The sequence below is a fragment of the Lytechinus variegatus genome, chromosome 15 (assembly GCF_018143015.1).
Source record: "Lytechinus variegatus isolate NC3 chromosome 15, Lvar_3.0, whole genome shotgun sequence".
Classification (NCBI taxonomy): domain Eukaryota; kingdom Metazoa; phylum Echinodermata; class Echinoidea; order Temnopleuroida; family Toxopneustidae; genus Lytechinus; species Lytechinus variegatus.
Genome location: NC_054754.1, coordinates 15223053 through 15235572, shown reverse-complemented (window position 1 = coordinate 15235572; position 12520 = coordinate 15223053).

The window sequence follows — 12520 nt, the reverse complement described above, 5'->3', positions numbered from 1 at the left end:
AGATTCGATTCCGGCGGTGAATTTCCCGCCTTTAATTTGCGACGTCATAATTCTTCTTCCGTTCGAGATCCGCGAGCCGTGTTGAACTCGCCTTTTTATATGTACGTATAAACGCGATCACAGCATGCCCTCTTCGCAGCGTTCGACCCTGCTTGAGGATTCAACACTCGAGCCGAGTCATGTGTAAACACGGTATTAGAGTCGCACTTAAATGTCGACGCGTACATGATATGCAACGCGCAATCTTATTGATCAATACGCAGTAGTGCGCGTCCTCTTGGCATGATCTGACCAATGCTGTCATGCCTTTTATACTGTGCGCAACCAGACATTTAAGTGCGACTCTAAGTCATACTTAAATCTTTGTGAAACACCCCCAGGAACTCTAAGCAATTCTAGACTGAAGTAGATGAGAAGGTCCCAGTTCATAAAATTTCCTCTTTTGGTCGTAACTTTCATGAAATCCTAGACTTTTATTGGCTTATGAGCTTCGTAAACCATGGCAGGGGGCCGTTTCATAAAGCTTTTCGTAAGTTAAGAGCGACTTTAAGAACGACTGGTGAATCTTTCTTACGCGTTAAACCATCGCCAATGGTGTATACCATTTACAACAAGAAAGGATCACCAGTCGTTCTTAAAGATGCTCTTATCTTACGAACAGCTTTATGAAACACCCACCAGGTCCTACATTTGATAAACAGAGTTACCATAATGGCAACATTTATACATTATAGTAGACCGGCCAAACCTCAAAAAGTGCTCTAGATAAGGATTCGACGGCAAAATTTGTTAATGCTTGGCATCCCAGCTAATAGTCTTGCAAAAATACCCAGGAATAGCGTACGGCCGGATGCCAAGCGCAATTTTTCGTGAAAATATCATTTTTAGCGTAAAATCTGAAAGACTGTCGAAAATCACGCATTTTGATATTTTGACGGATTATCATCATATTTTTTATTATCTTTGATATGGAATTGTTTTTATGATATGTAAGAGTTTCAAATTATAAGTCTACTAAATATGCATTTCAAATTTGAATATTACACACACACATATGGCACAGGGAAACATAAAACCGCGATTTCCTCGAAATAAAAGTTTGTGAAAACTATCAATAGTTTGAAGTTTTTTTTACGCAACGTAAATTCTTCGATTTAAATGCGTTTATCCATCGAATGTATAGTAAATGTTCTAGTGCCATAAATATTAAAAGAATTTTCAAGTAAGATGGTAGATATCTCATTTTATGTTATCCGAAAGGAGACAATGTGCATTTTACCAGGTGCGCATTTTGAAAGAAAAATTGAAAATACCGTACATTATGTACATAATTACATGTATAAGTACATACCAAAGCGAGTTTTTATTTACATGTATAAGTCCATAATAAAGCGAGTTTTTAATTGGATAGCACAATTTGTCAATTCCTTGCATCCCAGCTAAAAGTCTTGCGGAAATACTGAGGAATAGCGTACGGGCGGATGCCAAGTGCACTTTTGCGTGAAAGTATCATTTTTAGCGTAAAATCTGAAAGACTGTCGAAAATCACGCATTTTAATATTTTGACGGATTATCATCATATTTTTGATTATCTTTGATATGGAATTGTTTTTATTCACAGTTTCAAATTATAAGTCTACTAAATATGGATTTCAATTTGGAATATTACACACATATATGGCAATATGACACAAAAAATCGTGATTTACTCGAAATAAAAGTTTGTGAACACTATCAATAGCTCTTAGTTTTTTACAACTCAAATTCTTCGATTTAAATTGGTTCATCTATTGAATATCGATCGTTTCTAATGTCACAAATATCAAAATAATTTTAAGTAAGGTGGAAGAGATAATTTCCGAAATGGGACATGCAAAATTTATCGGGGAGGGGGGGGGGGAATTTTGAGTGTAAAATTGAAGATACTGTAAATTATAAACATAATTACATGAATAAGTACTTAAAAACGAATTACAAAATTTCTGGCCGCAACTGCCTCTGCCCCTCCCTCCCCGCTGTCTAAGGTCATGTATAGTGTCCGAAAGGATTACATGGAGCTGAAAGTATCCCGCTTTTGCGCTAACGGTTTTGTTTAGTAAGATATTCCTCTTTTTCCACATTGAAAATAATAATAATCGCCAATTTTTATAAAGCGCTTTTCCCAGAATGGCCCAAAGCGCGTTACAGCATATTATTACCCCGGTCATTGGATTCATTTCAATCAAGCACGAAAAGTGCACAATTTCCACTATCTGGGGAGCATTCCTTGCATTCATCGCAGCCACATTATGGCGCTGGCAAAACCAAACATACAATATCTTTCGCATCCTACCGGGTACCCATTTAGCACCTGGGTCGAGAGTGGCAAAGTGTGGATTAACGCCTTGGCAAAGGACGCTAGACCGCGGTGGGATTCGAACACACGACCCTCTGTTTACAAGGCGAGAGTCAGAACCACTTCACAGGGGCGTCGATCCATTTTTCAGATTTGGGGGGGGGGGGCAAAATCATTAATGTTCCAAAGGCGCTCGATCGTACAAAACACCCACACACCACACACACAAACATATATATATATATATATGTATATATATATATATATGTATGTATATATGTATATATATATATGACTCATGAGACCCATGCACGTATCTCACAAACAAATTAATGCGAGCGCGAAGCGCGAGCTGATTTTTTTTTTAGTATACTGACAGGAAAAGCGTGCCTGTTTAGGACTGTTTGAAGTAACTCATGAGGAGGATACATATCTCACTACACAGATAGTACGAGTGCCGAGAGTGAGCTGAAATTTCCTTATATTCTGACCTGAAAACGTGATATTCTAAGCATTTTTGGTACCAATGATAAGATTTGTATCTAAAAGAACAATAGATGCGAGCGCGAAGCGCGAGCTGAAAATGTTGATATTTCGATCTGAAAAATGACAGTTTAGTGGACGTTTTTGATGAAGAACAAGATATATATCCAAGAAAAGATGATTGCAAATCGAAGCAGGAGTTCTTTTGAGGCTTAGAACTGAAAGTGGGACACTTACATTCACCTATTTAATCATGAAAAGTATGGGTTTTTGCTACAGAAATGATGCGAGCGCGAAGCGCGAGCTGAAAATTTGTATATTCCAATCTGAAAAGCGGACATTTTGAGCACGATTTTAAATAAAGAACGAGTTGTGTATCACCATCTCGCTTGCTGAACATTACAATCTTGTTTATTTAATGCATATCCGGAATTATTGGGGGGGGGGGCAAAATGATATGTTTGCCCCCTCAATATTTTCATTGGTGGGGCGATCGCCCCCCCCCCTGCCCCCCAGGATCGACGCCTCTGCCACTACACCACGGCTCTTCCACATGTTCAAAATCATTCATTCAATTCGAAATTTTCAGTTCACGCTTCTTGCTCGCATAAAATGCTATAATTTAATACTGATCACTGTTCATGATTTGACGATTTTTATTTTACCTCATTTGCTAAGAAAGCGTGAATGCTTCTAAGCTAGCAACTAGAGGAGCGGTAGCTTAAGGTACTCTCCGAGGGATCTATAACAGGGGCGGATCCAGCTTTCGCCAATAGGGGGGGCCGAAAACTATTTTGATCAACATTTTTTTGATTGGCCGCTACTATCTGGCCTTTTTTTTTGTTGTTGGTTTTTCAGGGGGTAGTCCTAACTAAAGACTGAAGTTTTAAGTATGTGTTAGTATTTATTGCTAAAACAACAATATAAGGTATCTCATGTGGTCTTAATATATAATGCGAGCGCGAAGCGCGAGCTAAAAATCTTTGATATTTTATGTCCTTAGAACTGAAGATTCAGAGCATTTTTTATAATCATGAACAAAGATAAGTATCCGACTAAACAATGCGAGCGCGAAGCGCGAGCCGAAATTTTATCATATAGTAGCGTGAAAAGTGACTCAATTAGGACTGTTTTTAGTGATTAATGAAGAGGATACAAGTATCACCAATTAAATAATAGGAGTGCGAAGCGCGAGTTCAAAATTTCTGATATTTTGACCTGAAAAAAAATGAACAGTCTAAGCGCGTTTTTATTTAAATAAACAAGCTGTGTGTCTCAAACAATTTAATGCGAGCACGAAGCATGAGCTTAATTTTTTGATATACTGACATGATAAAGGAGCATTTTGACAAATTTTGGTAAGAATTTCCAAAGAGCATAGGTTTCTCACAAATCAAACAATGCGAGCGCGCAGCGCGAGCTGAACATTTTGATACACATTAACAATTTGTGTAAATCAAACAAAATAATGAAAGGTTGTGCGAGCTAAAAAAATGTGTGCAAATTGATATCAGAACTGGATATATTGTATATATATTGGTTATATATTAGTGTCATTTAACCCTCTTGAATGGGATTCATTACACAGGCAATGCGAGCGCGAAGCGCGAGCGAAAATTTTTATATAAAGTATATTTTCCTATTCTTCCCGTCACCTTTTTTGGGGTATCCTTCAGGGTCGGGCCGGTCGTTACGAGGCTGTAAATTACCCATCATGGGTAAAATACCTCTTTCTTACCTTTCTTTCTGTTTTTCGTAGTTTCTATCAAGGTAAAGAGTACACTTTTTTCTGCAGGTTGTCAAAAAATAGGGGGGGGGCCGGGGCCGGCTCGGCCCCCTCCTGGATCCGCGCCTGTATAATGAGGATTAAAATGCCCTATTACCATTACTAGTATAAGGCATTTAAATGCTTTACTTGGCACTATAGCGCACTAAGTGAGAATCGAGCCCAGGCCACCGGAATTCGAAACCCCCTCACTACCGATTGAGCTATCGCGCCTTAGAATGTTTCGTTTCTAATAAAATAAAAAAAAAAACTCGGCTTGTACTGGATTCTTTTTAAACAGATTATGATATTGTTTATTTCAAAACTTCATCAAAATGTCCAGTTCACGAATTGGAATATAAATATCAGATTGCGTTTCGCGCTCACATCAATAGCCTATAGATTATTTTTTTTTAAATGTATTGAACGCTCCGTTTTAATGTCAGAATATAAAAAAATAACATTACATTTAAATATGAATCATGTTCATGATTACACTTAAGAATTGTGTAACTTTCTAACTTTCAGCTATTAATTTCATGGCATGTTAAAAAAATGCTCGCATTATTCAAATAGGACTTGTCAGATACTTAATTGTGCTTGTGAGAATCTATTTTGGTACCCCCTGCAAAATACCAAGCCCCGCCCCCGTACTTCTCTGTTGATAAAATCCTAGCTACGCAGCTGCCATGGTGAGTGCAGCTGACTGACCAATCGTTTTAAACAAGGGAAGAATTTGTGTTTATTAAGAAAAAAATGTTTAAAATTACAATAATTACATTCAGTTGAGGCAATAATGAATAAATAAATATATATTGATGTATAAATAACAGATAAAAATTAATGAATAAGTAAATGACCCCCTCCCCAACAAGCTTTCGATTATTTTGCTTCAATTATTCTTTGTGCCTTTTCTTGATTTTTTTTGTTTGAGGGAGGGGGGCAAGTTTCTCCCATCACCTCCATGCATCCTCTATCAAAAGGCTTATGTCAGTGTCCGTAGCTCATTTCCCCAATTTTAGAATGTAGAAGGCATTATTTCATGCAACTGAGGTCTCTTTAATCAGTTAAATGAACAATTCATAAGACCAGAAATTAAAATAGATCGGCCAATAACCATTTGCATGAGCTAAGAGTTTTCATCTGTGGAGAATGATGTTTGAAATACCAAAAGAGTAGTTTCTTAAAGGTCAAGTCCACCCCAGGAAAATGCTGACTTGAATAAATAGAGAAAAATCAAACTAGCATAGTGCTGAAAATTTCATCAAAATCGGATGTATAATATAAGAAAGTTACGACATTTTAAAGTTTTGCTTATATTTTTAACAAAACAGTGATATGCACAACTAGGTGAGTCAGTCGATGATGTCCATCACTCACTATTTCTTTTGTTTTTTCTATTGTTTGCATTATACAAAATTTTTTATCTATATGACAATTAGGACCAACCTGACTGAACCATTTATTATAAAACAATGCTAATTCCACAAGCTCAGGGAGGAATTAATCGTTGTATCACTTGACAATGAGGAGAAACTTAGAATAATTCATATTTCATATATTAAAATACAAAAAATAGTGAGTGGATGACGTCATAGTCCCCTCATTTGCTTACCAGCCAGGATGTGTATATATCTGTTTTGTGAAATTAAGCAAAACTTTAAAATGTCATAACTTTCTTATTTTACATCCGATTTTGATGAAATTTTCAGTGTAATGCTTATTGGATTTTTTTTTCTCTTTTCAATCAAATCAATTTTATGTTGGGGTGGACTTGTCCTTTAAAGTTCACATTTCAATTCTTAAAATTATTTCATCACAGTGTATTGCCATTTTGGGAAATGCCATCGCACGACCACTATGACAGACAAATCTAAAGGCTAATGACCAGCGTCCAGCGCATATATTGTATGGTCACAACTGCATTTCCCAAAAGGGCATTGGTATGTCAAGGGCTGCAGGGTCGGGCTGTCCGGCCACCGTCTACGATGTATAACAACATGGACCTGTGATAATAGCAAATGCAAAAACTTTGATGAAGTAAAATGAATTGAATGAAAATTATAATTTGCAATGCAAAAGACCAAATAACATTTATTATTCATATTTTAAAACATAATAATTATAGCAGCAGGACGTTGGAAACAACTGAAATTAATAATTATTCACAAAAACGCCATCCATAGCTCATCGAGCCTAAATAACGTATGACCTAGATCATGTGAACTGAAATTTGTGCAAAATAATCGATGATACATTAATAACCTTATGTTCAAGTGTAATCTTTAACTGGATCAATGAAAATAATAAGTTATGATGACATTTAAAAATACCCCCATATGGCCTATGTTCAGTGATGTCATTAATTTTTTTCTATACGTTCAAAGTTATAATGAAATTTTGAAAAATGTAACTTTGGTTAAGATTTCAAGGTTGATATGACGCTGTTATATCAAAACTACCGTCACCTCCACCGGAGAAGTGGCTCCTTTAGTCCTGCTCTGCAAGTATGCCGGCGAGACAAAAAATGGGTACTGCCGCGCAACGGCCATTTTGTTGACATACTTTGATAATCAAATAGCTGAAGTAAAATGTAGATTGACAGAGTGGTTTAAAAATGCTAATTCAATCGCTTTATTCATACATGTATGTTTTCTATGATTTTGGATATAGATATTCCTGTAAAATTAATGCTACCATGGTAACGGCAAATTAAATATCAGACCTATTTCTGAATATCGCCACAGGTAGATTTAAGTTCAGCACCAATTCATTCGCGGAAATAGCAAGAACATCAAACTCTACAAAGGCAAACATAATCCTATATAATATCATGACGAGTATGGCACTGATTATAAGCTATGTGCAATATCGATGTAATATTGTGAGCTGTTTATTTTTATCAGAAATGTGCATCTGATAAAATAATGTGCATTGTTATATTTCGCATATATAACATAAAATGATATATATCCTGCATCTTATTTCAATATTTGTTTTCACTATATGTGCCATGACAACAATTATTAAGTATTTATTCGGTTAGCACTAAATCTTGACGAAATTGAGATGCGGAACACAAACATTATACCATTAATAGTTTTTACAAACCTTTATTTTGAGTAAATCACGATTTTATATTTCATATTGCCATATATGTGTGTGTAATATTCAAATTTGAAATGCATATTTAGTAGAATAATAATTTGAAACTCTGAATAAAAACAATTCCATATCAAAGATAATCAAAAATATGATGATAATCCGTCAAAATATCAAAATGCGTGATTTTCGACAGTCTTTCAGATTTTACGCTAAAAATGATACTTTCACGCAAAAGTGCACTTGGCATCCGCCCGTACGCTATTCCTCAGTATTTCCGCAAGACTTTTAGCTGGGATGCAAGGAATTGACAAATTGTGCTATCCAATTAAAAACTCGCTTTATTATGGACTTATACATGTAAATAAAAACTCGCTTTGGTATATACTTATACATGTAATTATGTACATAATGTACGGTATTTTCAATTTTTCTTTCAAAATGCGCACCTGGTAAACTGCACATTGTCTCCTTTCGGATAAAATAAAATGAGATATCTTCCATCTTACTTGAAAATTATTTTAATATTTGTGGCACTAGAACATTTACTATACATTCGATGGATAAACGCATTTAAATCGAAGAATTTATGTTGCGTAAAAAAACTTCAAACTATTGGTAGTTTTCACAAACTTTTATTTCGAGGAAATCGCGGTTTTATGTTTCCCTGTGCCATATGTGTGTGTGTAATATTCAAATTTGAAATGCATATTTATTAGACTTATAATTTGAAACTCTGAATAAAATAGTTTCATATCAAAGATAATAAAAAATATGATGATAATCCGTCAAAATATTAAACTGCGTGATTTTCGACAGTCTTTCAGATTTTACGCTAAAAATGACACTTGGCATCCGGCCGTACGCTATTCCTGGGTATTTTTGCAAAACTTTTAGCTGGGATGCCAAGCATTAGCAAGCATTAACAAATTTTGCCGTCCAAAGTATAAAAATCGTTTTGGCCGGTCTACTATTAGGGCACAGCTAGAGTGAAGGGACTTTTTACGATTGGTCATTATACTGACGGAGCTATGGGCGCAAGGGCTAAATCAAGCCCCTCTATATTCTTTCGGTTCTTTTCCAACATTGTGATGGCAATGTTATGTTTGGAAAGAGAAGAAAAATTGCGGTCTGTTTCTCACAAACTTCGCAATAAGGTCCAGAATAATCCAATTCACAGCGACCAAAAAATCCATCTAGTGTCTCCTAGTGTGTTCCTTCATTGGCACAAGGAAACGAAGAGCAGGCTGCATAGAGATATTAGAGTGCATTGCAAATAAATGATTTGGGGAACTAAATACAAATACAATCTTTGGCCAGATCCAGCTGTTAAACATATGGGATACTGAAGACGATTTCTGATACTTTTTTGTAGGGTGGGGAAGTTCAAAAGACATGATAAAGTACAAGTTAGTTTTTTTAGCTTACAATAGTGGGAGCGAGAAGTGCTGCTGAAAATTAAAAAAAAAATTGTATTCAGAGTTGAAAGTGGAACATTTATCATCCTTGTAAAAAAAGAATGTGTGTATCTAATGATAATATTATACTAATTCAAGATTAATATAGCGCACTTAATTTATCTGTCGATAATGACACTCAAGGCGCACAATGAACAAAAGACAACTTCTACAATGCAGAAAATGAAATCAGTAATACATAGAAATAGAACAAAAATTGGACAAGAAAAATTACACAATCAGGTTAAGTTCGAAATGAAAATAACAACTAATCCCACAACCGTTTTAAGCAAAAGCTTGCTTCATAGGGTTGGTCCCTAATTTGTTGTGGAAGAGTTCTGGTGACTTGAAAGACTAATGTCCGATGATGACTTCCACAAACGGGGACCTGCAACGGAAAACGATTTATTACCCCAAAACCTCTTCACTCAGAGACTTCTTGGCACTGGTCGAAATTTCCTGAACGAAGACCGGGTCTACACGATCTCTTCACCTCCAGAAGATCTGATAGGTACACTGGTGTCTGGTTTGTTTCAAGTTTAAAGACAAAGGAAATCACTTTGTAGTATGATTCTTTGCTTAACAGGCAGCCGGTGTAAATTCCTTGAGAACCAAACAATCAATGCTAAACATGAACTTAAAATGTTAAACATGTTCTACGCTTACGATGTCTTATAAAGCGGGCTCTTCTGGGCAAATGTAAGCTAACTATTTAAAGCTCGCGTGTTAAACTAACGGACGCTGATTGGTCTATACGCAACTTTATACGCGTAAGCTTTTACAAATACAGACTGATGGGTAGTCTTTGCCAGATCAGACGTATCGCTTGCGTACAGCAAAGACAATAACTGCAGCCTCCGCCTCGATTACAGGCTAGGTTTGACATGATAGTAGACGAGATTTGGGATGTATCTGTTACCGTATTTTTTTTTATTAGAAAAAAAAATATTTACGTATACAGAAGCTATGATATAATAGCTACATTTAATTGGTAGTAATATTTGACTGGAGATAAAATACGACTAGCTATCGAATACGGTATTATACAGGGTGAAAATTTCTTCCCTGTTAAAAACCCTTCGAGACGATGAGACGATGAGAAACATATCCTAGACGATACGAGAAACAAACAAATAATAAAAAAGTCGAAAAGGCTCAATTTAATTTCTTCAGTTAGTGAAATACAATACCATCTCCTACTTTTTCTGTTAATTTGATTGGAGATTAGTCATATTTGATTATGATGCAGTTATTATATTATCTAAAATATTGAATTGTTTCAGTATTGTATACACTGTTAGAAAATTTATCCTTAAACTAAAAGAAATTCCTGCAGCAGAGTCTCGAGAACACCTGTAATCTTACCAGATTGCGTAATCTTACAGAAAATTGGTATTTGGTGTGTGTAATCTTACAAATTTCCTTAAATAAAACACTCTTTTCCCCTTTTTCTAACAGACCTGTTCTGTTAAAATGCAAAAAAAATCCTGTTTCATGAATTTAAAGAATGATTCTGGTATTGCTTTCTGCAATATCTTCTTTTATTTTTCTGTAAAATCAGGGTTTTTTTAACAGTGTAATTACTATCTTTTGAGGAAAATGTATTTTATCTAGTAAAATTATCTCCAATCTCTATTATATAATATTACACTAAAATGAAAGGATAGTGATGATGATAATAATAATAATAACAATGGTAATGAATGATATAAAACAATACTTGTAATGGTGTGAAAGCATCATAATGTGAAAAGACAAAAATCTCTTCAGAAAAAAATCTCCAGAAAGCAATAGAGTAATACGAAAAATTGTTATGCCTACTTATGTATCTAATCATAGAACAATCAAGTGCGAGTGTTTCTCTGAGAGCATAATTACAAATATGCGTTCTTCTGATAACCCGCTATATTGCTCTTGAATTCGACGTTTTAAGTCCTAAATTCGATCTCTGTATGACAGGCATTATGGACATGATGGACCATTTGTAAATACGAAGCCCGACCGTTTAATTTAAAAAAAGAAATGGGTTTGTAAACAACTTAGCATTGTTCAATCAAAGTGTTGCGATAATGATCGACTCACGTTGACTGGTTTTAAAGAAAATCGCCATTAATTAGATCATTTGAGTAGAGAAATATGGTGCAGGCGATACGAGAAATCATGAAGATGGCCGCCGTGTTTAATAACGTGTAACTCTGCAGTTCATGATCATTAGTATAATCTCTGGGTGTGAAACTGTCTGAGAAGTGTGGTGTGTGTATGTTAGTGTGTTTGAGCGGGGGTGCATACGTATGTGTGAGTTAAATCCTGTTATTTTGCACAATGTGCCTGTATAAACATTTTCCCGATATAAATCGTAATATATCGAATTTACATTTGTCAATTTTGAGTATCTCCATCTTTCTCTCTCAAAAAGACCACATGCAACACACACAAACTCACACCCTTTCATTTCTTTTCGCTCGTTTTCTCTTCTCCACTTCTCTAAATCTTGCCTTTTCCTGCCCTACTCTGACTTCTATGAGAGAACTATAATCATGCGAGATAATGTTCGCTTGATTTTTTTTTATGAGTTTAATATCCCCTTTCATCAGACAAGCTTTAAGCGCCCAATCATCCACAGTATACCCAGGGGCGGATCCAGGATTTTCGAAAGGGAGGGGGGGGGGCAAATTTTTCGGAGGAAAATTTTGAAAGCCCCCCCCCAAAAAAAATTGTTTTCAACCACAAACTAAGGATATTTCGTACCCGAAAAAATTGTCGAGAAAAAAAAGGGGGTCTTCAATTTCGAAAGAGGGGCCACTCCTCTGTTTTAATGGCATTTTTACATTACAAATTTTAATTTTGCTTCTCAGAGAGGGGGGGGGGCACGAACCAGCTATGCATTCCCCCCCCCCCCGCTGACTATGACAGTGAGTATGTACCTACAAAAATTGTAATGGAAATCCGTTCCTAATATCAAGAAAAGTTATGAATTGACGAAATGAGCCCAAATGAATTTGATTTTTTTTCTTATTTACAAAATTACACGACATATATATACTATTTGAACACCACCTCGTTTCTATCCTATAAAAGGATACAGTTTATAATTGCTATACGTGGGCCCCGAACTATATGAACTTTTTGCAGCTCCAGGTGCACTTCTTTACTTAAATCCAGTGTAATCAAAATTTATTTTTCAATTCAATTCAATGTTTTATTCAATTCCAATAAAAATCAATACAGAGTATATAATACAGGGCAAGAAAATGTAGGGTACATGTAAACAAGTATTAAACAGATACAAATGAAAATAAAAAGATACAGGAAAGTTCGAGACAAGTGGTGATGTGCTTCAGTCACCGTTAAACATATCAATGGCACCGACTTAAACCT